The sequence below is a fragment of the Macrobrachium nipponense genome, chromosome 47 (genome assembly GCF_015104395.2).
Source record: "Macrobrachium nipponense isolate FS-2020 chromosome 47, ASM1510439v2, whole genome shotgun sequence".
Classification (NCBI taxonomy): Eukaryota; Metazoa; Arthropoda; class Malacostraca; order Decapoda; family Palaemonidae; genus Macrobrachium; species Macrobrachium nipponense.
In genome coordinates, this window is record NC_087222.1 from 8,047,570 (window position 1) to 8,070,069 (window position 22,500).

Here is a 22,500-nt window from a genome sequence, read left to right on the forward strand (position 1 = left end):
TGAAACATCCCATGGGAAAATCATAATTTACAGCTAGTCAGGAAGAGCTCAACATACATCTTCATTAGAAGACAGTCAAAATCAAAGAGGAGTGTTTACATCTTGGCAGGTGGGCCTACCCGCCTACCGGGTGGTAGTTACTGCCTAACCACCTTGTTCAAGAATTTAACGGCCGTATCCTAGCCTATGCTGAAATTAATTCCTAATGTAAAGGAAAGAGGGTTTGTATAGTCTTACTTTCAGCTCTAGGTGCTGCTTCCTCTTCCTATCTTTAGCAATTTTCTCAGCATGAGAAATGCATAGTTTCCATTTCTGCTCCTCCCTTTCCTGACACTCAGAACATGTTAACTCTCCGTTACACTCCTGACCATGACATTTAGTGCATCTAGAGTGGGAATCATAAATCTCCTTAACTAGTCTAGTTTTACATGCACCCATTGGTGCAAAACCAAACCCCAGATGAACTAGAATCTGAGAATAAATGGCAGTAAAAACAATTAAAATAGCTAAGCTAATTGAAATAAACAAAGCCACAATGATATATTATGTCATAGAATTACAGGTAAGTGAAAAAAAACCACCAATGTTACATGGAAGCCGGCAAAAATCGAATTGAGGGGTTTGGTGTCATCATGCCTGTTTACCGGAAGTGGGCGGTTACCTGCCACCTACACTAGCAATGGTGACGCCACCAAGAAAGTCTTAGTTTTGGTTTGCTGTGGTAGGGATCCAACAGCTCAATAACTGCTTGGTAAGACCCTTGAATAAAAAAGAATATTAACCAAAACAGGAAGCAGCGATGTTTAGCAAAGCAAACAAAGTGAAGGAAATGGCAAGCAGGGCCATGGGCAGCGCACAGCACATCCACGGCTGAAGGTAAAGTGACACTACCGACTAGTAGGGCAGGACTCCCACCTGGTTGTTCAGTAGATAACTGCCAAACCACCTTGTTAAAAGTTTAATGGCAGTGTCCAGCTTTGCTGAAGACAATTCCTATGATAAAGGCCGAGCGTTTGTGTATTGTGTAGGAACAAGAGATTATTTGTACTTTGTGGTAAGTTAACATTTAAAACAAAAGCTCAAAGTAACAAGATGAAAGTTACCAAAAATGTCAGTCAGTGCATCGTGAATAACTCACAGCCTGGGTCTTCAACAATGCAATTGTGTCATTAATTAACTCAAGATTCAATATAGGGACACTCTTATTGCAATTACTTCACTTTTATATCACTTACCTAGAGTATGTTATTGAGGAAAGTTAACTCGATACATAGAAAACATGTTCCTTCACAGATTACCAGTGATCATTTATAACAAAACAGGTTATCTGTGGCAAAGAGATGTGATCTTCATTAAAACATAGAAGTTTACTATACACAATACAGTACCAATGATATTGTGCACTTAGAACTATCAAATTCAGTGCAAATGTTAGACTAATGCAGTTTTAAACGTGTGAAAAAATTTAATTTTTCCCATTCCCATCTTCTAAGTCCCTGTATGAATCTGAAAACACAAGTTCTGTACAGGTTAAATTTTCATACTGTTAATGTTCTGGGTCCTTCCACATTGATATAAACTAAAAATATGTTTTTATAATAAAATCAGTTTTTGTATATACTTACCCAGTAATTATGTTGCTAACGTTTCAATGTATGGCAGCCTAAATTCAAATTTAGATGGCTCAGTGTAGGTATACTGTGCCATCCCCCAAAGGCAATACTGGGAACAGCTTAGCTAATTACTTCATTCTGTTTTATGCAAATGTCCATCAGAGTGGTCATATAATTACTGGGTAAGTATGAACAAAACCTTATTTTATTTATAAAATATCATTTTTGTATATGTGACTAATCTAGTAATAATAGGTATTCCCCGGTTATTGGAGGAGTAGATTAATGGCAATCCGGTTTTATGGTGCTTATGTAGCGCCATAAAATTAGTGATTTATGATGCTATAACGGGCCAAGTTTCGGTTATCGGTGCCATAATGTGCTGATAATAGTATTATGGCATCATAACAAACCTAACAGAGGTGCATTAATGGGAACTTGGTGCCATAAGCGCCATAAATCCCATAAATCACCGAGTTTCAGTTAAAGGTGGTTTTCGATTATCAGTGCCCTGCCAAGACCAGAACCCTTCCGATAACCAGGGGCTGCCTCTACTGCTGACTCCACATTGAATGGAGGTGGGATCATGGACATATTCTACTCCAAAGCATTATGTCATGTAATGAATTTGAAATAGAAAAGTTGTTACATTGAAAAAACAATGCTTATCATTCCTATCAGAGAGCTATGCAGATGAATACTGTCTCTGGTTGGTGGTTATCTTAACTTGTAGTGGCGTGGAGGTAGGCCAAGGGTCACCCCCTACTTTGGGGGAACTTTGCAGCAAGGGGAATGCTCCGATGGCTAGCAAAGTATAATAGGTGCCTGCCCTTGTCCTGGGTGCAGTACTGAAATAAAACAGCCAGAATACACTGACACCTACAATGAAATAAACTCCTGACCCATCCGCTGAGGTTGATGGGTGCTCCAAGTACACTGTACACCCTGGCTCTTCAAACTCAACACCTTAATGAAATGGAGAAGCAATAATAGAAGAACATCCAATGCCTCCTTCCGCACTGCCATGCCAGCCACTAAAAATGGTCTCGAGGTATTGAAAATTTCGAAATTTTTTAAACTTACATAAAAAATATGATAAGAAGCAAAGATCGTTTACGCCTCCCAAACTTCGATAGCAGAAAACTAAGGAGGAAGAGGCTCTTTTTATATACTTAGCTTTGCTTAAAAGTAGGCCAAAAACACTCCACAACACTGAGTGTGTCTCAAACAATAAGCCCATACAAAATGGAAGACAACACATTTAGACAGAGGAAGAGATAACTTCCTAGGTTATGGATGGTCCTCTGATTACTATCGCAATGAAAGCTGGAAGTCTTTAGCTGTGTCAACAAACAGGGATGTACTGCTTGATGAATTGCTTCTTGTCACTGTGAGGGTTGATTCAGAGAGGAACTCTTCTCTTCACCCTGGAAGCAGAGCTATCAGGGCAGGCAAAGATTTTAACATTCACTCCAATTCGGGTTTAACAACTAGTAGTTAAACATTAAACGAATTAGAAAAAAATATATAAAAGACAACAAACTGCTGTTTGTCTGAAAAATCATTCTGAATCATTGCAGTGGCCTATGTGCCAATTGCGACAAAACAGAAGACTTAGGGACTTCTGTTATACCATAGGGTAAACAGAAAGATGATAATGAAAAAGCAAACAAAAACCTTATTGTCAGAGACATTTAGCCAAATACAAGAATTGGGTTTGTCTAATGTCAGACCCCCATTCCCCCACCCCTTGCTAGGGAAAGGGGAGGATATATATGCTTCTATAATCTAATCAAAGAATATAGAAAGGTTGCTCTATCATATAGAGGCAGTCCCCAGTTATCAGCAGGGGTTCCGTTTTCGGCAGGGTGCTGATAAGCGAAAACCGTCATTAACCTTAACACAGCAATTTATGGCGATTATGGCGCCAAATTTGGGTTAATGGCGCTGATAACCGGTTAATGGTACCTCTTAGGTATGTTGTGGCGCTGTTAACTGAAACTCAGCCCGTCATGGCGGTATAAATTGCCAATTTTATGGTGATAGACAAGCACCATAAAACTGGATTGCCATTAACAGAGTCCGCCTATAACTGAGGACTGCCTGCAATCTTACCTACACAGGCCTTCAGTTCCAGCTTGTGATGGACATGACTCTCTGCTCAAAGGAAGAAAGAGAAATGAAAAGAGGAAAGAAGAGAGCCAGTCACCCTCACATTCACACTTTCATTCATACCGATCACAAATGGTGGGATACAACCTTGTCCTTTTAAAGGAGCTGGGTAAACTACACAACTTGATGAGCAGCCACCATGGATCCCAAGGAAAAAGTGTCCTATATGCTGAAGGTAAGAAGCAGTGAAAGTGGTCTGATTAGACCATACCACTGCTTTCAGTACCTGAGGAACCAACAGGTTGTTGCAGAACACGAGGAAGGGGCCAATACCACTGACTTTGTGAACACTCAGGCGAAAAGTACTGGTGCTGTTCTTTCCTACAGAGGAGTAAACTTTCTTGATCACCTCACAAAGCCAGAAAGAAAGTGTTCTTTGACACTTCTTTCTTGGTCACCTCGGTGCTAATTAAGAGGTGTCAACAATCAGGCCAGAGATGTCGAGTTCTCTCCACATAGCACTGTAGCACTCTAACAGGACAAAGCAGCATCTTGTCAGGGTCATAACCATAGAAGTCCTCTGGAGAGGGGATTGTAAAGGACTCGAACTTAAAGTCAAGGACTGAAGGGATCTGAGCCTTCACAACAAATTCTGGGATGAAATCGAGCGTAACCGATCCCCATCACCTCGAGTGTTTCACATTGAAAAAAAGACCACGAAGTTCTACTCTTTTCGCTAATGCCAGGGTAAGCAAAAAGACTGTCTTAAGGGTCAGATCATTGTCTGATGACTCAATGAGGCTCAAAAGAAGGACGTCTCAGGGGGCATGAGCTCTCTTTGTGGGCAAGACATCTCAAAGCTCCTCCTGAGCAAAGATATCTCCATAGAGGAGGAAATATCCACACCCCTCAGTTTCAAGACTAGGCCCAAGGCAGACCTGTAGCCTTTAACTGCAGATACAGAGAGGAGCTACTCCTGGCAAAGAAAGACTAAGAAGTCCATGACTGCTGAAGAGAAGCTCTGACCAGAGAGAGACCCTGTCCATGATACCCACCACAGAAGACAGCCCACTTTCCCTGGCATACTGCTGCAGAGGGCTGTCTGAGGTATCCTGCCATTTCTGTTGCTGCTCAGTAAGAAACGCCTCTCACTCATAAGAGATGGTGGATAACCTCCAGCCGTGAAGACACAAGGACTGCACTACCAAGTGGTACCACTCTATGTGTGGCTGACATAACAGAGTTCAGTATTTCAACCAAACTTTTCGAGTTGTCAATCACAAATAAATAGCAATCTTTTAATTAAGTGTTTCGGCATTCATTAATACTGACTGACTCTAAAAGCAGTACCCCTAAAGTTAGCTGGGTCAAGAAATATGCATGTAGACTTCGGGAGCATATATGTCCATTCATCATGTGGAACACTATTCTTAGCGTATACTGTTTCCAATGGGTTTTCAAAACGGCACTCCTTGCCATGATGGTTCCAATAGCTCCTAGCTCCAAGATGGATAGTTAAACGTGAAAGTGGGTTACTGGGATCAGCAGCAAGAACCATTTCACATCCTTTAGCATACACAGTGGGTGGTCAAAGGTAACCAATGTTGTGGACTGACCACTCTTTTCACCTTCCTCTGCTGCAAGAAGGCAAGTGTCAATTGTACATAGATGGATTACTGGGGTATCAGTTGACAAATGGCAGAGGAAGGATAGCTAATGTTTTGTATGATCATGTTTTGCTTTATGTTCTGTCCATTAAACCTTTCCAATTTGGATAAGAGTGATCTTGAAGCCAAAAGTTGTACAACCATAAAACGTCAAGTCGATTAGCAGTATGAATGTCCTTTGGAATGTGCACTAGCATTTCTATTTCTTCAGCTTTTATCAGAGAATAACCACAGACTTTGGGTCGTTGCTATGTTTTGGCCTTGAATAGTCCACGTGGGCCAAATGATGTTAAACCTTTCTGTCCAAGGAACTTGTGTCTGAGCTGTAACCTGCTCAACAGCTGGCATACCACACTTCATTCCTCCTATTGAGTGGAACATATTATGACCATCTAAAATTGCCACATTGTAATCAGCATTGTCATACATAGAAATAGGATTGTGGACCGACTTCTGTAGATGTGTTTAATGTTACCGATGCCTCATCATTCAAGACTTCTCTATATGGTGAACAAAAATCGTAGATTAGAGAGTATATCTATTAGTACTCGTGCTCCATGACTTTCTGTATAGATGACCACTTAACCCTATCTGAATTGGGGAGACAAATGACTTGGGTTGGACTGCCACAATTATATATAGCGTGTTGAAGCTGACAGATTCCCTCTGAATGTTACTGTCATCTTCCCTACGTTTTAAGACCCCATCGAGACTCTGGAACAAGCTCACTACTTCCTGATATGACTCGCTCTGCAGAGGGAAACAAATGACACTCATAAGGGCACGAACAAATATCATTTCGAATTATCTCAGCAACTGTTGAAAACATTAGTTGACCCTCGTCAGCAGGACCGCTTTTCCGTACTCGCGAACAATTGTCTTTTTTATCTACAATACCAATCGAACCGTTCCGACGTCGAGTCCGCTATACAATCTGTCAGTGATGCCTTCTCCGATGAGGAAATCAACGTTGCATATACGAAATGCAAAGATCTGATACCAGAGAGCATTCTCAAGGAGCGATCCGCGAAGAACTTGTCCTCTCACAAAAAAATATCGTATATCACTAAGTGGCTAAGGACCTGCTCGGTGGAAATCTACGCCGATGACCCTTACAACCTGCCACCAAAGGGCCCTGCTGACCTAAGCCTACCTGCGGTGTACCACACGGCAGAAAATGCCTTCAAAACAGCAAAATCTCTCTCAGATATAATTGGAAAAAACTCAGAAAAAATTGAGGAGACAAATGATAAATTATCAAGAATCTGGGACGTGATCAAAGGACTACAGGAATCCCTAGACAGTCTTAAAACTGTGGAAACAAATAATCTCACACGGATCTGGGATGCGATCAAAGGAGTGCAGGGATCGATAGACAATCGCACTGATAGCCACCAGACTACTACGAATGCAGCATCCAGTTTTTCCTCTGCCTCCCAGCAACACGGAAGTGCCCCGCCCCGTTCCGAGGGGACTGTTGATCCCCCAACCGCTTCTCCCACCTCCCCAGTACCTCCGGTGGAAGATATCTCCAGTGATGATTACTAGCCCTCGTAATCCTCCCCACCCTATCTCTCCCCCCCAGCCCCCCATCGTAGATGCAGATGAAACTGATCATGAGGGGTCTGGCGGCTGGCAGATTCAAACAAGCAGAAAGAAGAGAAGAACCTCCCGTTTGGCCGCCGGACCGGAGCCCAACATTCGTGTTTCGCCTCGCCCGACACATGAGAAGAGATGTCACATAGTAATTCACAATCTGCGCTCATCGGTGACGCTAGATGCCATAGTGGAGAGAGTCAAGTTTCTCACTGGCTCTGACCCACTCAATCTCCCACGAAACTCCCATGCAGGATTAAACATAAAGTGGCTTACAGGATTACCTGCCTATTTCAACACCTCGACGTTCTTAAAGGCGAGAATTTCGGTCCTAATATATTAGTTTCAAGATACAGACTAATCCGGGATCAACCACCCCCAGGGGAACTTACTGACACTCCAACCAGGGTCATTTCCCACCGCAAAGTGCCATCCACCGCCCACGGCGCGTGACTGCCCCACTCCCCCTGGCTAACCCCCCCACCCCCCATCCACCAAATGATCAGCGCATTCATCTCCCATCTTCGTGAGTAGCCATGGATACATTAAACATAATCTCTTGGAATATCTTTGGCCTCAAGCGGAACATTCCTCTCCTAAACATGTTCCTGTAAAAATTTCAAAGGCATCATTGCATTGCAAGAAACGCTCCTCTGGCCACATGACCTTGCCATATGCGATTCAATTCATGAAGACTTCAGAACCTTCTCGACTTCATCGATGCAAGTTACAGACCAAATCCTAGCCGGTCGCCCGAAAGGAGGCCTTTCTTTCCTGTGGCACAAATCATTAGACAATACGATAAAGGTGATGACCTACAGGAGTGACAGATTGCTGGGGATTCAAGTGACAATAGGGAACTCTAAAATCCTAATTATCAATGTTTATATGCCATGGGAAAATAACAATAATTTTGATCATTACCGCATGATCCTAGGGGAGTTACACAGTATTATTCATGATTCTCCAGCTGATCATATTTGTATAATAGGGACCTTAATTCACACCCCACAAAACAATTTTATAATGAACTTACTCGCTTCTGTCAAAATCATGCTCTCCAAATTAGCGATGTTATGCTCCTCCCTCCCTCCTCTTATTCATATGTACATAATAGAGTGGACGCTATTACAACTTCCTGGCTGGACCACTGCATCACATCCCCACAACTTCATGATTCTATTATGACCTGCAATATTCGCTATGACCTTGCAACGGGCTACGATCACATCCCATTACAGGTGTCATTCAGTACCCCATCCCTCCCTACCGCGTGAACCCCCTAACTGATCGCCCACCAGCGGTAAACTGGGATTTTAAAAACCAAGAGAAAACCAGATACTTTAGAGCGACCACGGAAACCAGGTTGCGGTCAATAGTTCAACCGGCAGACGCCTTACTTTGTACTAACACAAATTGTAGAAATGACCACCACAAGAGGGATCTGAATGAATTCTATTCGAACATAATCTCCGCTTTGCTTGCTTCGGGCAGGACTGCCTACAGATTTCGTCAAGGTAATTCTCGTAATATTCCTGGATGGAATGACTTGGTTAAAGATCTGTATACATACTCACGAGAAATGTTTTTACTGTGGAGGCAAAATGGTAGCCCCAGGGAAGGGCACACTGCATTGCTAATGAGACAGGCGAGAGCGCAGTTCAAACTTGCTCTTAAGCACTGCAGGTTATATGAAAAACAACTAAGAGCCGATGCAATGTCTAGAAACTTAGAATCTGGTGATTATCCTCGTCTTTGGAAAGATATCCAGTCTTTAAATCCCAAAACTAAAAAGCTATCACAGAGAGTAGGGGAAGCAGTCGGAGACGAAGCTATTGCAAATATGTGGGGCGATCACTTCAACAATATCCTGAATTGCATAAATGATCAAGACTCCCGAAGGGATGTAGATAACCTCCTTACTGACAACATTCAATTTCATTTTGCAGACCGTTTTACGCCAGGTAACATCAGCGATGCCATAAACAGCCTACCTAATAATAAATCGCCCGGCTGTGATGGTCTTCCTGCAGAGGCCTTCAAACTCTGCCATCCGATAATTTACATTTTGCTAGCTGCCCTATTCAATGCGTGCATAATTCATCGGTTTTCTTCCAGACTCCCTACTCTTAGTTAACTTGATACCATTAATCAAAAACAAGCTAAAGGATGCAGCTGACCCTGGCAACTACCGGCCGATTGCAATCACAACGATCGCATCGAAGATACTTGAGTCTGTTCTTCTAGTGAGACTTCTCCCCTTTCTACACACCACTGACAACCAGTTCGGGTTTAAAGCAAACCACTCAACCGACGACACCTGCATCTACATACTGAAAGAATTGCTGAACTACTACCTATCATCAGCCTCTCCTGTTTTCCTTTGTTTTGTGAGAAAAGCATTTGACAGAGTAAACTACCTGAAGCTCTTCCTGAAGCTGCATAAAAGGGGCACACCCCTATATCTAATTGGCATTTTACATTGCTGGTTCTCCACACAGCAATTCTGTGTCAAATGGGGAAACGTATTATCTTACACCTTCGGCTCCCTAAACGGGCTCGGCAAGGGGGCATTCTCTCTCCATACCTGTTTAATACGTACACAGATGCCTTGAACGTCAAAACTGAAACTCGCTCTTCCCAATCGATGCACTGTCAATGAAACAACTATAAACAACCTCTGTTACGCCGACGATATGGTTCTGATTTCCCCATCAGTGCAAGGTCTCCAACGACTCATCGACACTTGCCGCCAATATGCAGAGGAATTTGATATAATCTACAACGAAACCAAGACCCAGTGCATGTCGCTGCTCCCGTGATCGCTTAAGCATATTGCAGAACCTCAAATTTTCCTCGGAAGCCATCGGCTGGAATTTGTGCACGAATTTCCGTCTTTGGGTCACATTATCAACCGACGACCTAAAAAGATACGGCAGACATTGAACAGAGGCGTCGAAAACAAACTATGTGCAGCGGGCAACATGATTGCAAGGAGGTTTGCCTTCTGTCACCGAGACGTGAAACTGCTGCTCTTCCGCTCGTACTGCTACAGTATCTATGGGTGTTCCCTCTGGACGAACTATACCCGAGAGACCATGCGACGCATCACTTGTGCACAATGACATTCTGAGACGCCTCACAAACACTCCCCGCTACCACTCCGCTACCCCGCAGATGTTCATAGAAAACCACCTGGACAATTTAAAAATCATTGTTAGGCGAACCAATGTCCAGTCTGGTAACCCGAGTGAGAAACAGCAGCAACCTCGCTCATACAAAGCATCCTATGGAGTGAAGCAAGAAGAAAATCAAAATTGTGGGAAGATGGGAAAATGAGGCCTTTGTCCCCTAAAGGACTTAATCTCTGTATTGGCAAGATGTCATCTGCAGTTTTTGGCATTATTACATTTATTGCTGATATTTTAATTTTTCATTATTACTGTGATTACTATCAAGTTAAAGTTTTATTTACATTTAATTTATGTATTAAGCCCTCTGGACCTGACTACTGTAACCACCTAAGGTCTCTAGTTAAAATTTGAGTTATATAATATATGCATCATCTGTTATTACTCTCAATGCATATTTTTTTCTCACCAATATTATTACTGTTATTACCAGTATGATGATTACTAGCTTCTTATGCTACCTCAGCTACCTTGTGGATAAGTGCCGATTATTCATTTTCTTTTTCTATTTTATCATGTCACATGTATTTAGATTGTGTTTGCTACTGTCTGTATTTTGTATATTCAATGTATATGGCCCCGAGCCGAAATAAAGCATATTATTATTATTATTATTATTATTATATATATATACCACTCATCTGAGAGAATGTCCTTTACGCAGTGACTGAAACAGACAACTCCACTCTTTCCAATGATATCAGTTATAGTTTTCTGATGACCACAATATTCTTCGAGTTTCCTTTTAAGGTGTTTCTTACTATATACTACAGAACGGACATCAATTCATCCAGACAGTAATAATAGTCATCATTCTGCTCTAAATACTCACACATTCTCAAGAAGTATCTTGATTTATCATCATCTGGCATTCGGATTGTTGTTCATTAGTTCCTGGTTTGGAACTTTTAGGTCTAAGAAAATATCTGTAACATGTACGATGATATCAACGCTCTATCTACTGCAACAAGGTCAATAACATCGGCTAGCCAAAGTAGGATTTCCCTACCCCAATTATCATTTCGTATTTCAGAATTACTTTTCATGGTATTGACTATTTCCAGCGTTTCTACTAAGCTGTACTCATGTAGATATGTCTTCCTAAATATCTTAATATTTGCAGAGATAGATTTTGCACAAAATCGGCATTGCGCCTTGATATCCAAATCCTCCCGAATTTTATGGTCCAAATGAAGTTCTCTTGAGGAGGCTTCTGGGCGACGTGTATATAGTATAATCCCTCCTGCATTTGACATGTAAAACAATGGAGGTCTTACGTCCCACATGTTCTTTTATACTGTCCCCTTTTATTCAAGCCTTTTGTTACTTGCACAGTTTCAACCCCAGCTTAAGTGTAATGGCAAAAATCTTAATGAAATCGGATTCTACGAATTTTTAAACATCAGAACCAGTCAACTTACAACCTGTCAACACAATATGGAGGAGTTATGGAGTTCCATTTGACAACGTCTGTGTGTGTGTGTGTGTGTGTGTGTGAGAGAGAGAGAAGAGAGAGAGAGAGGAGAGAGAGAGAGTGAGAGAGTGAGAGAGAGAGAGAGAGAGGGTGTAATTGCTGTATGGATAGTTAATGACTGAATTGGTTGTTGGTGGGTTCTGGGCTGTCTGCTGGTGCTGTTGATTGTTAGAGTTCTGTGTTTTAGCTAGGAGTCAGGCAGTCTTTGGTGAGAGCCTGTGATAGGTAGTAGTGTTGGAGGAGTCTTTTGAAGGTACTGGAAGTCAGTTGAGTTTTGTGTGTTATTGATTTGTTTTGTTGATTTATTGTTAAGTTAGCGTTTTTTCTTAGAGTTGTTGTGCCTGTGCTGTTGTGATTTTTTGTGTTGTTTGTGCAGTGGTCTTTTGTTGTGTTTTGTTGTTATAAGTGAGGCTGTGTTCCTTGGTTGGTTGTTGTGTTGTTAGGTTGTGGTTATGTTCCTTGGTTGGTTGCTGTGTTGTTGAGTTGTGGTTGTGTTCCTTGATTGTTGTTGTGTTGTTGTTGTCCTTGGTTGTTGTGTTGTTGTTGAGTTTTTGGGATGTAGTCCTTGGTGTTATTGTGTTGGGTTGTGGTGTCGAGGTTTTGCCACTTGTTTTTTTTAAGCTTGTGATCCCGCCACAACAACCTTTTAGACTTGATTAAACAAACACTGAGAAAAAAGTTAGAAATGCAATTTGACCGCCATTTTTTTTTAATAATTATTGGAAAAAGCGTCATGGGATTTTTTAGGACTTTTGGGATTTACTTCCTATTGGTAATTAGCCTCTGCATGTCCTGAGAGTATCAGCTTACTGACCGAAATGTCTGGGTACAACCCTAATTGTCTGTGCTACAAGAGAGAGAAAGAGAGTAGTTTTCTGTTGCTACCAAAAGACATTTTCTTCTGCTACTGAGAGCCTATTCTGTATGTGCCTGAATGTCTAAGTGTGAGTGTGCACGTAAGTATGAGTGTGTATACATGTCTCTATGTGTGAGTGTGTGTATGTTAGTGTGTGTGTTCATGTGTGTGTAAGTGTGTATGTGCATGTGTATAAGTGTGAGTGTGTATTCATGTTTGAGTGCAAATGTGAGTGTATGTATGTGTGGAAGTGTGTGTGTGTATGTGTATAAGTGTGTATGCATATGCTTGAGTGTAAGTATGAGTATGTATGCATGTGTGTAACTGTGTGTATCCATGTGTGTATGCATGTTTGTAAATGTTCGTGTATGGATGTCTGTAAGTGTGTGTATGCATATGCATGTGTGTGTAAAAGTAAGTGTGTATGCATGTGTGTAAGTGTGTGTATGCATATGCATGTGTGTGTAAGTGTGAGTGTGTATGCATGGTAAAGAGAGAGAGAGAGAGAGAGAGAGAGAGAGAGAGAGAGAGAGAGAGAGAGAGAGAGAGAAAATGCCACCTAATCTGACACATCTGATCAATGTTAACTGTAGAAATAGATCACAAAGTGCCATGCCCAGCACAAGACCGGAAATTCAGGTGTCGGATGTCGGCCTAAAATACTAACCAGGTAATAAATGAACACTGCCTGTAGAGAAACTAACTACTACAGAAAAATAACTGACCACTGTAGTAGGCCAACATGAAGACTCACAAAGCTCTGTAGAAATGAAGTGTGTTCACTAGATATCTTATTCACGTGAACTTCATCTCATTCCTATCTAACAAAGTAGCGACTTTCACCCAGAGTCCTTCATCATTCATCCACAATTAGAATCGCAATGAAAGATCAATTAAATAAATTTGTTCCCAGTCACCCAAAACCTCCTCCTCACAGCTCTTCCCAACCCCACAGCGCCCCCTTTCAGGGTCTAACCAAGCCCATGGACTGCAATGAGGCCAACTTGCCTCCAATGGAGCAAGTCAATTCTAAACGAGTAGTAAATAGAAGGGAAAGGAAAATAAATAAGCTCTATTTTATCAGGAATCATTGTTCAGTACTACTGTCCGACACACGCATTATTTGTTTTTGACATTTTCATTCCAATAAATCAATCAAACATCATTTCCTATAATTCCTGCATTGTTACTCAATGCAAAACACATTTTTCAGACCTTTTCAGGCTCCTCCAACCCTTCAAACCTCTTTAACCCCTAATGCTTATTAATAAATTGGTCCATCAGCTGTTAACACTTACATGGGATTCTGCACCGGTGAAATGTATTTCAGCAGACAACAGATATAGAAGGGGGGGAAAAAACCAAAATTAATGTTGTTTTTTGTAGTAAGATTCTGCACCAGACTTATTCTCTGAGTAGGACGCCTGCCTCCATCCATATGGAACCTTTAAATGCAGCTTTTTATAGAAACTAATAGTATATAATCATTGATAAATTTCGTTTTCAACTTGGTGAATACAGTTAAATTGTCCGTTTTTACATGTAAACATTGTTTAGTCTATTTTGGATTGTTACTTCTGTAATTGGTTCGTTTATGTTAATTGTTGTTGAGTAGTTCTTGAACAGACTGTTTAAGCTGGTAGTTATCAGTGTTGGAACCTCATTGTAACAGATATGAGTTTCTGGAAATAAATGTTTCTTAGGATCAAGGTTTTTGATGACTGGCAGAGTAGATCAGTAGAAGAAGTCTTGGAAATTCGTTTCGCTTATATTGGATGTACTTAGAGTAACACAGATGTAAGTTTTTTTCTTTACTGAAATTTGTATATACTCTATTTCATGTATGTGGTGCTTTGTAGTTATATTCAAACTATTGTTAATTCTTTGTTTATTATGGAATTTCTATCTAACAGTTTTAGTAAGTTTGTATATTTTGTTGTTTTCAGTTTCTTGAACCTCGTCGCCTTGTACTACTAGCATGGTACTCATCACTGGTTCTCTGGTCATGGAGTACTGACCAACTATAAGCCCTTACAGTAATGGTCAATTTTAGTTGTAGTGCTAAGTGTTACATGAATTTAAAGCTTTAAGTTGGTTTAAAGTATTTTGTGACATCAACTTGAATTTTATTTCAAATTTTAATAAAGTGTGACGTGAGTAACAGTATTTGTGTCTTTTATAAATCTCATCCCTGTGGCTTTGAAGAAAACGGCATTAGTTCAAGAAAATCTAGTGATTGAAAATGCAGGAATTTAGCGAAGTTGCTATGTCTATAGTTAGTGAAGATTGTCTCGATGAAGTGATACAAGATCAAATAAATGCTTGAAAAATGCCCAAACTGCTGCTCTGTCTGCCATGACCAGAAGCAGAAATGATATCTTTAGACCAACAGACAATCGTGAGACCTTCATCTGGTAAAGTCTGAAATGGTCATTTTGTGCAAATTACGTGATAAGTATGATGAATGTTATCAGCAGTATGTGAATCATTTAAGAAATTTCAGTGAATGAAACACAGTAAGTAAGAGGCATTTAGAAAATACAGTATCTATTGATTGTTTCATTACAGATTTGAATAATTGGGTCGTCAAGGAAAGTGAATTGCAATTGTTTGCAGACCTTGATAGAAAAAGTCTTTGTTCCTCATCCACTAGTAGGACCAAGTCCAGCAGAACCAGTTTAAGATCTGCTCGCCTCCAAGAGAAAGCTAGACTGGCAGGGTTGATAGCTCAGCAGGCTATGAGAGAAAAAACAAAAGTGATGGAAGAGCAAGAGCTCAGACTTAAGCAGGAGAAGGAAGAGCAGCAATTTCACGTCACGGTGACAGAAGGCAAACCTCCTTGCAATCATGTTGCCAGTCGCACATAGTTTACGACACCTCTATTCAATGCCTGCCATATCTTTTAGGTCGTCGGTGATAATGTGACCTAAATACGGAATTCATCATGCAAAATTCCAGCCGATGGTTTCCAAGGAAAATTTGTGGTTTCTGCAATATGCTTAAGTGATCTCGGGAGCAGCGGCATACACTGGGTCTTGGTTTCGTTGTAAAGTATATCAAATTCCTCTGCGTATTGGTGGCAAGTGTCGATGAGTCATTGGAGACCTTGCACTGATGGGGAAATCAGAACCATATCGTCGGCATAACAGAGGTTGTTTATAGTTGTTTCATTGACAGTGCATCTGATTGGGAGTGAGTTCAGTTTGACATTCAAGGCAGCTGTGTATATATTAAAAAAGTATGGAGAGAGAATGCCCCCTTGCCAAAGCACTTTTAGGGAGCCGAAGGTGTACAATAATACGTTACCCCATTTGACACAGAATTGCTATGTGGAGAACCAGCAATGTAAAATACCAACTAGATAAAGGGGTGTGCCTCCTTTATGCTGCTTAAGGGAGAGCTTCAGGTAGTCTACTATGTCAAATGCTTTTCTCACATCCACAAAACAAAGTAAAACAGGAGAGGCTGATGATAGGTAGTACTTTAGCAATTCTTTTAATATGTAGATGCAGGTGTCGGTTCTGTGGTTTGCTTTAAACCCGAACTGGTTGTCAGTGGTGTGTAGAAAAGGGAGAAGCCTCACTAGAAGAACCGACTCAAGTATCTTCGATGCGATGATTGTGATTGCAATTGGCCGGTAGTTGCATCCTTTAGCTTGTTTTTGATTAATGGTATCAAGTGAACTACGAGTAGGGAGTCTGGAAGAAACTGGTGAATTATGCACGAATTGAATATGGCAGCTAGCGAAATGTAAATTATTGGATGACAGATTTTGAAAACCTCTGCGGGAAGACCATCACAGCCAGACCATTTATTATTAGGTAGGCTGTTTATGGCATTGCTGATGTTACCTGGCGTAATACGGTCTGTAAAATGAAATTGAATGTTGTCAGTAAGGAGATTATCTACATCCCTTCGGGTATCTTGATCATATATGCTATTCAGGATATTGTTGAAGTCATCTCCCCTCATACTTGCGATAGCCTCATCTCTGACTGCTTCCCCTACTCTCTGTGATAGCTTTTTAGTTTTGGGATTTAAGTACTGGATATCTTTCCAAAGATGGGGATAATCACCAGCTTCTAAGTTTCTAGACATTGCATCAGTTAGTTGTTTTTCCTTTAATCTGCAGTGCTTAAGAGCAAATTTGAACTGCGCTCTCGCCTGTTTCATTAGTAATGCATTATGCAGGGTGTCCTTCCCTCGGGCTACCATTTTGGCTCCACAGTAAAAACATTTCTCTTGCGTATGTATACAGGTCTTTAACCAAGTCATTCCACCCAGGTATATTACGAGAATTACCTTGACAAAATCTATAGGCAGCCCTGCCCGAAGCAAGCATAGCGCAGATTATGTTCGAATAGAATTCATTAAGATAACTCCTATGGTGGTCATTTCTACAGTTTGTGTTAGTACAAAGTAAGGTGTCTGCCGGTTGAACTATAGACCGCAACCTGGTTTCCGTGGTCACCCTAAAGTATCTAGTTTTCTGTTGGTTTTTAAAATCCCAGTTTACCACTGGTGGGTGGTCAGTTAGGGGGTTCATGGTAGGGAGGGATGGGGTACTGAATGACACCTGTAATGGAATGTGATCATAGCCCGTTGCAAGATTGTAGTGAATATTGCAGGTCATAATAGAATCATGAAGTTGTGGGGATGTGATGCAATGGTCCAGCCAGGAGGTTGTAATTGCGTCCACTCTATTATGTACATATGAATAAGAGGAAGGAGGAGCATGATTTTGACAGAAGCGAGTAATCATTATAAAATTGTTTTTGGGGCGAGAATTAAGGTCCCTGATTATACAAATATGATCAGCAGGAGAATCGTGGTAATACTGTGTAACTCCCCGGGATCATGCAGTAATGATAAAAATTATTGTTATTTTCCCAGGGCATACAAACATTAATTATTAGGATTTTAGAGTTCCCTACTGTCACTTGAAGCCCCAGCAATCTGTCACTGCTGTAGGTCATCACCTTTATCATATTGTCTAACGATTTGTGCCACAGGAAAGAAAGGCCCCCTTTCAGGTGACCGGCTACAATTTGATCTGTAACTTGCATCGATGAAGTCGAGAAGGTTCTGAAGTCTTCATGTACTGAATCGCAGATGACAAGGTCATGTGGCCAGAGGAGCGTTTCTTGCAATGCAATGATGCCTTTGAAGTTTTTGCAGAACATGTTTTGGAGAGGAATATTCCGTTTGAGAACAAAAATATTCCAAGAGATTATGTTTAATGTATCCATCGCTACTCACGAAGATAGGAGATGAATGTGTTGATCATTTCGGTGGATGGGGGGTTAGCCAGGGGAAGTGGGCAGTCACTTGCCGTGGGCTGTTGGCTGGCACTTGTGGTGGAAAGGACCCTGGTTGGGATGTCAGTAAGTTCCCTTGGGTGGGGGGGGGGGGGGGGGTGTGGGAGTTGGTCCCGGATCAGGTTATATCTTGAAACTGATATATTAGGACCAAAATTCTCGCCTTTAAGGACGTCGAGGTGTTGAAATAGGAAGCTAATCCTGTAAGCCACTTGATGTTTACTTTTGCATGGAAGTTTGTAAGAGATGAGTGGGTCAGAGCCAGTGAGAAACTTGACTCTCTCCATTATGGCGTCTAGCATCACCGATGAGTGCAGATTGTGAATTACTACGCGACATCTCTTCTCAGGTGTAGGGCAAGGTGAAACATGAATGTTAGGCTCCGGTCCAACAGCCAAACGTAAGGTTCTTCTCTTCTTTCTGCTTGTTTGTATCTGCCAGCCGCCAGACCCTCATGGTCACTCATCACTGCTCCATCAATCGGGGGTTTGGGGGAGAGATAGGGCGGGGAGAATCACGAGGGCTGGTAATCATCACCGGAGATCTATCTTCCAACGGAATCAATGGGGAGGGAGAAGTTGGGAGACCAACAGTCCCCTCAGAACGATCTAAAGGTGATGGGGGCACTTCTGTGTTGCTGGGAGGCGAGGAAAAACTGGATGCAGCATTTGTAAAGGAGTCTGATGGCTATCCGTGTGATTCGCCTATCGATTCCCTGCCACTCCTTTGATCGCATCATAGATCTGTGCGAGATTATTTGTTTTCCACAGTTTTAAGACTGTCTAGGGATTCCTGTAGTCCTTTGATCACGTACCAGATTACTTGAGAATTTATCATTTGTCTCCTTGATTTTTTCAGAGTTTTTCCAATTATTTCTGAGAGGGATTTTGCTTTTTGGGAGGCATTTTCTGCAGTGTGTACACCGTAGGTAGGCTAAGGTCAGCAGGCCCCTTTGGAGGCAGAGTGTAAGGGTCATCAGCTTCAAGCTCAAATGCTGTTAACAAAAGAACAAAAGTTCAAGCTTTGCTACCCAAGCAGAACTGAATCCAGGAAATAGAAAGACATCAGTAGTGTCTGAGAAAGAGAAATATCCAATGTGGAAGAAAAACAATGATCTTGATGAATGTTGGAATTTTGCTAAGAACCTCTGAAGAAAAAAATAGAGAAGGTTATGCTTTGGTCGCTTTCTTGGGTCTCAACCATACTTCTAAAGGATGTATGAAAAAAGCAATGTAAGACATGCTGTAAGAGGCATTTCACATCATTGCATATCAAAGGATTCAAGCTACATAAAGAGAATGATATCTCGTCTAGCAAAGTAGCAAGTGAAATTATTGTTAGCACGTGTACTACCAATCATGTGCTGTGAAGTAAATACAATATTTTAAACAGGGTTACGTCCTTCCCAATAAAAGTATATCAGAAAGGAAAACAAAGTAGTTTTGGACACTTATGCCTTTTTGATAATGGCAGCACTGGTTGTTCCATCACAGAGTTTACAAGAGCAGATAGGTGCATCTGGAACAGAGACATGTTTAAAGCTCCAAACCATGCATGGGGTAAGTATTGTGAATACTTTGGCAGTTAATAATTTGTGTGTTACAGATATGGAAGGAAACAACACTACTGATCTGCCAAAAACCTTCACTTCTCAGATATCCCAGTGAGTCATCAACAGATATCAAAACCAGAATTGCTCAAAAAGGCAGCCGATCTGAAGAATGTTGCTGATCTGATTCCTGATCATAGAAAAGATCTGGAGATTGGTTTATTGATTGGCAGTAATTGCTCTAAATACTCCCAGAGAAGAACAGTATTTCCTGTCACCATGTCTGTCTTCAGAAAGTTGAAAGGGTATAGGAGTGTATTCATCCTGCAGCTGTGACCCATCGGTTTGAAAGAGACTTTAGTGAAAAAGATGTTGATAGAGTTCCTGATGAGAAGGGTCTGTCACAAGATCATCAATAGTTCCTCAAAGAAGTGGCAGAAAACATTCAGTTTACTAATGGACACTACCAGCTTCCCCTACCATTTAGAACCAATAAGTTAACTTGGTAAACAAGAAAAAAAAATAGAGAACAGGCAGTGAAACAAGCACAATCGAAAAGAAGAAAAATGAAACTAAAACCAAAAAGTACAATGAAGATTATGTGGAATTTGTTGAGAAATTGGTGTCTAAAGGATACACTTATAAGGTTCCAGAGGATTGGTCGTATGATGAAAAGCCTGCATGGTATCTACCTCATCATGGTCTCTACCATCCAAAAAAAAAAATGATAGTAGTCTTTGACTGTAGTGCTAAATACCAGGGTAGTTCCCTAAATGACAAGTTGATGCAAAGTCCTGTATGTGACTAATTCCCTGGTTGGAGTTCTCATCAGATTTTGTCTTGACGGGTGACATAGAATTCTATGTTTTACCAAGATCTGGTACCAAAAGTCCAACATAAATATCTAAGTTTCTTATGTTGGCCTGGTGGTGAAATTGAAAGCAAACTTAAAGAGTATCGACTGGGTGTTCACATCTTTGGAGCAGCATCATCACCCAGCATCGCCAATTACGCCTTTGAGGGCGGCATCATCTTGACCATGCAAAGGAAAAGGAAAAATATGGGTCCAGATATAGAACACACCATTAAGACTAATTTTATGTGGATGATTATTTAAAGTGTGAACATTCAGAAGAGCAGGCATTAAGACTTGTGAAAGATGTTACAGCTTAGTGTTGAAAGAAAGAGGTTTTTGGCTGGCAAACGTTTGTGAGTAACAGCAAGCTGGTGTTGAAATCAATCGAGCAAGAGGACCGCCACAAGCTTAGACCAAAAACCACTTACAAGGAGAGGCATTTTGTCAACAGTATGATCCTCTTGGGTTTGAAGTTCCTTTTCTTTTGCCAGCTAAGAGAATTCTTCGAGAAGTTTGTCAGGATAACACCTTGGGATGGGAGGATGTTATTCCCGAAGAATACCAGAAACCCCTGGAGAAAGGTGGCTTGATGGTTTATCAAGCCTAGTAACTTAAAGATTCCAAGATGTGTCAAACAAAAAGAATTTGGTAGAGTAACTTCCATACAGCTGCACATGTTTTCAGATGCTAGTAATGAAGGTTATGGTGCTGCAGCATATATACATAAGACTTTCCGATAGCAGTGGGAGGATTTCTACTGCTCTGCTTATGGGAGAGTCTAGAGTGTGTCCTGTAAAGGCAACAAACATACCCCGACTTGAATTGACTGCTGCAGTAGTGTCCATAAATCTAGCACAACACACTTTGAAAGACTACAGATTACATTGGTCCAGGCATTCTATCACACAGATTCTACAACACTTCTTCACTATATTTTTAGTGATAGTAAAAGGTTTCCTATCTTTGTTGCAAATAGAGTGATAGTAATTAAGTATTTATCTGAAAATGAACAGTGGAGATATGTTCAGAGTAAAGAGAATCCTGCTGATATTGCATCAAGAGCTTTCACAAGTCAGCAAATGCTGAACAGTGACACTTGGTTTGATGGCCCATATTTTCTTGGAGGACCAGAGGAGCTGTGGAAAAATGACATGCCCTAAGATGATGTTGAATTGGAAGGATCTAAAACTTTTACAGTGCATCCAGAAGATGAGGAGGGAAATGCTGTTGATAAGTTTCTTAAGTATTATTCTTCATGGCATCGGTTGAGGAAGGCTGTTGCTGTGTATCACAGTCTTTTTTCATACTGAAATCTGAGAAACAAACTAAGCTCAATGGTTCAGTTACAGCAGTGAGAATTAGATGCTGCTGGAAAAGCAGTTATCAGATATATCCAGAAGAAAGCTTTTAGTGAGGAAGTGACACTTGCAAAAGAGCAAAGGGTCAAGGGGCCGAGGACTTTGTAGCAGCAGTAGTATTTATAAACTGGATCCTTCATTGATCCTCAAGACAAGCTTCCTCACGTTAATGGACTGCTCCCCAAAGCAGAAATTTCAGATGATGAGAAGCATCCAATGATATTACCTAGACTGAGTCATATCACCACATTGATTATTCATTGCACATAATGAAAAATTAGCTCATGCTGGACGCACCCATGTGATAGCAAAAGATCTTCACTGGGTTATCCATACTAATGTAAGTGTCCGCCAGGTTCTACAAAGATGTGTCATTTGTAGAAAATGAGAAACTCGGTTCTAAACCAGAAGATGGCTGATTTACCATTTGAAAGAGTAATTCCAGCTGTTCCATTCACACATAAAGGTGTTGACTTCTTTGGGCCACAGGAAGTCAAAGAAGGAAGGCAAACCAGGAAGAGGTACGGTGTATTATTTACTTGTTTGTCTACCAGAGCAATTCATATGGAGACAGCCAATTCATTAGATACATCGTCCTTCAAAAATGCTTTAAGAAGGTTTGTTTCTAGAAGAGGAAATGTGAAGAAGACTTGATGTGACAATGGGACAAACTTTCATGGAGCTGAGAAAGAGTTGAGGAAGTCACTGCAAGAGATAAATGATGATTAGATCATGGCTTTCCTCTCAAAAGAAAGCATCAGCTGGACCTTCAATCCCCCTACAGCTAGTCATATGGGAGGTGTGTGGGAATGTCAGATTAGAACTGTGAGAAAGGTCTTGACTCCTCTCTTCAAAGAACATGCTGGACGACTGGATGATGAGAGTTACCGCGCTCTTCTCACAGAAGTTG

The 22,500-nt window shown here is 41.1% G+C and overlaps 1 protein-coding gene across 2 annotated transcripts in view; it reads right to left on the bottom strand.

Moving 5' to 3' along the window:
• The window catches only part of LOC135204693 (zinc finger protein OZF-like), a 553,364-nt gene that overhangs the window by 25,510 nt on the left and 505,354 nt on the right, over positions 1 to 22,500 (bottom strand). For both annotated transcript variants that reach the window (XM_064234851.1, XM_064234850.1), the window contains exon 2: positions 1,236 to 1,327. The gene's annotated coding sequence lies outside the window, so the exon portion shown is untranslated. The remainder of the gene's footprint in view (positions 1 to 1,235; positions 1,328 to 22,500) is intronic.